Genomic DNA, 6,000 nt, shown 5'->3' on the forward strand with positions numbered 1-6,000 from the left:
AAGAGTGAATTTAATATGTGCAAATTAAAAACAAATCATTTGTGAGGTTAGGGAAAATCCCAGATGAAATGCAGAATATGACAAAAGAATCTAACTAAACTGGAAATGCATGAAACACACTTTAATGAAAAGGATAGAGGAAAAGGTGCTGATTTAAGTAACTTTGGAAATGAGTGGAGTCTATAAAAGTGAGGGAAAAAGTAACTGTACATAATACTGTACTGTAGTTGATAAAATTATTTCCTATAAGGATATAGGTTAACAAATATCAAATCACTCTACATTTTTACTGGAATTCACAATTAAGTAAATGAATGGCAGATGGTAGGATGTAAGTTTCTTACTATTGGACAGTTTATAAATAAGCAGAGAGGAAACTGAATTAGAATTAAAGATATCAGTATGAATTCATGTATGGCTTAAGAAAGATACAGAGAATTTAGTATATAAATACTATTAGAAATGTGTCATTATACACGTATACTTTATTGTTCAGTCAGCTAAGAGGGCACAGAAGCAACAACACTCCAGCAGCAATGAGCACACATAACCCCAGATTTTGGTTTCTAATACCATTCTTCAGTAAAAGGACAGTGCTTCTTGGAGAAATGGCTAATTTCAGAACTGAGGTAGTAATTGTGTAAGATAAACCTGAAGCATCTTGTAGTACTCCCTAAAATAAATAAATAAAACAAAGATAGAGCTCTGTCAGAGGGATACAGGAGCCAAGTGACAAAGCTCACAAACACCAAAGTTGGAATAATTTGAGCAAAAAAAAAAAGTAAAACAATATTGGATTATAACTCAAAGTATAAAATGTATATCAAGTCCACACTAATATAAATAAATGATTAAACAAATAAATGAGAGAGATAAGACAAATTTTACATGCAGAAAAATTCCAAATAATGTATGCTGATACTCTGCCCTCAAGAAGGTGGAGAATAACTCCACTCATTAAATATGGACAGTCCATAGTGACTTTCTTATAAAGAGTATAATATGGTTGAGGAGGTGTGAATATAGTGTTGACCTGAAAAACACTACCTCAGCCAAGTTATCAAAGTAAACATCAACAGTCATAAATTATGTGATAGTACATATCCTTTATATGATGCAATAAGAATGGCACTTTATCTCTATAGTCTTTCCCCAAAAAACCACAGTCTAATTATGAGAAAAAAAGTCCGACAAATCCCGAATGAAGGATAGTTTACAAGGTGGCTAACCAGTACTCCTCAAAAGTACCAAGCTCATCAAAAACAAGAAAAGTCCAAGAAACTGCCACAAAGCAGAGGAACCTAAGAAGACATGACAGCTAAATTGAATTTGGCATCCTACATAGGTTCCTGGAAGAGAAAAATAACAGTAAGCCAAAACTAAGGAAATCTAATAAACTATAAAGTTATAAACTATAAAGTATCAGTTCATTAATTATTAAAAATACACAATAATGTAATAAGTTAATAATAAGAAAAACTAGGTATGGGATATATGGAACTCTATTTTATCTTTTTGATTTTTGTAAATCTTAAACTACCATAAAATTAAAAAGTTATTTAAATAAATATGTGTATCAGACAAACACAAATAGAAATAAATCCTGCAAAATATTTGTCAATGTCATGCAAAACAAAGAAAAACTCTGAAACTGTCATAGATCAGAGGAGATTGAGGAAATATGACAATTTAAAACAATGTGAAATCCTAGGTTGGATCATGGAACCAAAAAAAATAAATAAATAAAATATAAAATAAAATAAAATAGATACTAGTGAAAAAATTGGTAAAATCCAAAAAAAGTCTGTAGCTTAGTTAATAAGATGATACTGATGGTAGTTTCTTTTTTTTTTTAATGTTTATATTTATTTTGAGAGACAGAGCACACGAGTGCAAGCAGGGAGGGGCAGAGAGAGAAGGGGACAAAGGATCTGAAGCAGGCTGTGCTCTGTCAGTACAGAGTCCAATGTGGGGCTGGAACTCACAAACCGTGAGATCATGACCTGAACCAAATTGGATGCTCAACCCACTGAGGCACCCAGATGCCCCCTGATGGCAGTTTCTTAATTTCGGCAAATATACCATGATTGTGTAAGATGTTAGGGAAAGTTGGGTGACGGTATATGAGAACTATCTGTACTATCTTTGCAAGTTTTCTGTAAATCTCCAATTATTTAGAAATTAAAAGCTTTTAAAAATAATTTTTAGGGGTGCCTAGGTGGCTCAGTTGGTTGAGTATCCGACTTCGGCTCGGGTTATGATCTCACAGTTAGTGGGTTTGAGTCCCACATCAGGCTCTGCACTGACAGCTCAGAGCCTAGAGCTTCCTTTGGATTCTGTGTGTCCCTCTCTCTCTGCTCCTCCCCCACTCATGCTCTCTCTCTCTCTCTCTCAAAACTAAATAAACATTAAATCTTTTTTAAAATAATTGTTTTGAATAGGTAAATTATGAGGAAAAATATATATGAACTGGAAGCAAGGTATACCACCTTCATTTGGCCAATAGAGATTAAAAGTTGCCACCATGAATTTGCATGTTTTCAAGAAGAAAGTAGTCACTAAGAGTTTAAGGGAGACTGCCTGAATCAGTGATTCCCTACTAGGATGGGAAAGTATAATAATCTGGATAATTAATCTTATGTTAACATTTGTCTGGGTATAGTTCAGGCCAAAGCTCAGGAAATTCTGCTTTTATTAGAACTCTTGGTGACAAAAACACCCCTCTTAATAATCTCAACAAAAGTGATCTATTTCAAGCACTGGGTGTTAAAAATAGGGACACACAATTAATGAGATCTCCTTTCCTATATAATCCAAGCATCTGTTCTTTCCACACACAGGAGGCCTAGTAGCTATTCTCTCGGGAACATAAGGGGAATAGGTCTTATCTCACTGGCCATGTAGAAGGCCAGCCCCTGAAGGATACCCACAAACAGATCCAGTGGGGACTGGGAAGAGCTTCTGATCCTTGCTTGGCTGAGCTACTTTTCCAGGCTTTTCCCAAGGTAGCTAGAAAGAGGTTTCCTGGAATTGTTTATGAGGATGCCAGGAGGTCAGTCAGAGTTCTCCAACCCAAAAGTCGTTCATTTCTCCTCCCTTACTAGAGTAACAGTACCATATGTTGCCCTCACAGAGTTGCTCACACATACTGAACACCTGTCACATGCCAGCTACAGTGCCAGGTGCTGGGGAGGAGGGAGCAGATTCAGAAAAATATATATACTAACAGTGATGATGAGGGGGAGAAGGACAATAATGACAACAAGTATGTGATAGTACATATTTATAACAGATCAAGTCTCATGCTATATGCACTGACTGATTTCATCCTTACAATAATTCAGTAACATAGGTTATATTGTCTCCATTTTACAGGTGGCTTCTTCCTCTAGGAAACTGGGGATTAGGGTAGTTTACCTAAGGTCAACCAGTAGTTAACATCAAAATAGTTGAGAACATGGTCTCTGAAGTCTTGTGGACCTAGAATCAAAACCCAGTTCTGTCTCCTATTAGCTGTGTAACCTTGGATAACTAATATCATCTCTTTGTCAAGTGGTCAACAAGCAAAGGATAAAATCAGCATAAATGTATTGAGTGCCTTGGTCCATTAATTATATCTGCCACCAGTGTGGGGGTGGGTGGGGCCTCAGGTATACTCAGCATTTGCCAAACTGTTCCAGGTGCCTTACACGTATGAACTCATTTTATCCTCACAACACACCATGAGATAAGGACTCATTGTTTTACTGATGAGGAAATGGATGTTCAAAGAGGTTCACTTAACTACCCAAAGGTCACCCGGCAAGTAAGTGGTCAAGCAGTAATTTGAGTCCACTCTATCTACCCTAGTACCCTGAGTCAACCACTCTATCAACCAGCTGTCACCCACTCAACATTCCAGAAACTCCAGACAGCTCAGTTTCTTCTAGGTAACATATTTCTCATTTTAACTGAAGGCCTAACCCAAAAGACTCACTGTAAGTCGTGCAAATTTCTGGCTAAGGGAGTCTCAGTTGAATTAGGTGGGCCCTTTCATCACTGATAGTAGGTACCCTGGAAAGCAGAGAGCTTTCTCTAGGAGACCAGAGTGCATTTTGAAGAAGAGGAAGTGTGGAGATAAACAGGAGAGGGGAGAAAGAAAGTTTAAGAAGCCGGAAAGCCTGTGAAGGAGCTTCTTTTGGATTAAAAAGCAAACCTACAATTTATCCAACTAACCTTGCCTGTGGCTGAACCCCTACCAAGAAGATCATGCCTTCTGGGCCTCAGTGCAATTTAGGGTAAGGACAAGAATGTTAAATAGATTCCAATCACTAAGCCAACCTCAAGTACTGGTGGTAGCTGCTGGGGGAGTTGTATTAAGAAGGATCATGGAACTGTCCAGGCTCAGCTGGGGGGGAAAAAAAAAAGCAATTTCTGTCACAAGTTTGGGAGTGGGTAAACCTCACAAGTGCCCAGAATTTGCCATTCCTGTTTTAGGAGATATCACAGCCTGGGCATACTCTGCAGGAGCTTGACTAGATTCAGGTCCAGGTAGAAAACCAAAATGTCCCAATGGCAACCTGCTTCCACCTACCTAATTTTCCACCTACATAATTTCACAAATTATGGCAAAACAGCATTAACAGCAAGAAAGGACCTAATTTGAATTCCTTTGGTTTTAGTTATTTTGAAAAAAGAGGCAGGCCACCCATGCCAAGACCCTTTAGGAAGAACTAAAAACCAAAGAGATTCAGGCCAGCTAGAGGATGGGGAGGGAGCAGTTCCAGCCAACTAGGCTTCCTATGTAATATGGTCACCGTTCACCCCACCCTCCAGATGCACTCGTGTGTCAACAGGATCTCAGGAAAAGGGGAAAAAGTGGTGAGCCAAACCTCAAGAGTGAGGGGGGGAAAAAAAGAAGAAAGCAAACTATGGAATTTCAGCTCAAAGCTGAACCACTGAATGCCTTAACTGCCGTCATTATATTTGTAGAGCCTTCACTGGGCTTTCCTGACCACCAGGAACTTGGCCTCAGAGCTCGAGGGTCCATGTTTTCCATCTGTAGCCTTGCTACTGGCTTGCCAAACAGACACAACCTACTGTCTCAAAGTCAACAATCTTCCACCTCCGACCTCCCCAAGTGGGTCAAACTTTCCATGGCTAGACTATTAAAGGGGAAGCAGTCCTACTGTTTCTGTTAATACAAAGTTTTTATAGGGTGCCAAATGTTCTTTAAGGATCCCAGAAGCCCAACCAGTCCCTTGGGTTTCAGAAACTCCAGGCTAGCCCAGAAGTAGCAGAAGACAGAGACCCAGACCTAGATCCAATAAAATTAGTCTCCAGAGAATCTGCTTGGTTCAGGCTTTTAGGAGAAGTGTGGGATGCTAGATTACCATTAGCACTGATTTAAGGCTCTACTAGGTCCTTATAGGAATGAGCCCAGTCTCCCCAGGGTAGTGGCCCTAGAGAGGAAATATCTACCATCTGTCTTCTAAAAAAGATGGACTCTGTAATACAGAGAGCCATTTTGCTCTACTGAGCACCTTGATGGATTTGGACTCACAAAGGTGAACATGAAGTAGAGTTTGAAGCTAGAGAAAATTTAATGGCCCTACTTAACAGAATAAGAAAAAGGAGGAGTTTGGGAAACAATCCAGAACAGAAGGTGAAAGAGGCCAGAAGAAGAGATGGCCCGCAGCTAGGGCAAATCACCCAGTGCACTTGTCCTGTTTAAGTTCATCCTTTCTTTCTTTCTTTGTCTTTCTTTCTTTCTTTCTTTCTTTCTTTCTTTCTTTCTTTCTTTCTTTCTTTCTTTCTTTCTTTCTTTTTTAAATTTTAGAGAGAGTGAGTGTGAGTGAGTGGGAGAGAGGGGCAGTGGGAGAGTAAGAGAGAGAGAGAGAATCTTAAGCAAGTTCCATGCCCAGCATGGAACCTGACAGGGGCTCGATCCCACAACCCATAACCTGAGCTGAAATCAAGAGTTGGACACTCAACCGACTGAGTCACTCAGGCGCCCCTGAA

The sequence above is a fragment of the Prionailurus bengalensis genome, chromosome D1 (genome assembly GCF_016509475.1).
Source record: "Prionailurus bengalensis isolate Pbe53 chromosome D1, Fcat_Pben_1.1_paternal_pri, whole genome shotgun sequence".
In the NCBI taxonomy this organism is placed as follows: domain Eukaryota; kingdom Metazoa; phylum Chordata; class Mammalia; order Carnivora; family Felidae; genus Prionailurus; species Prionailurus bengalensis.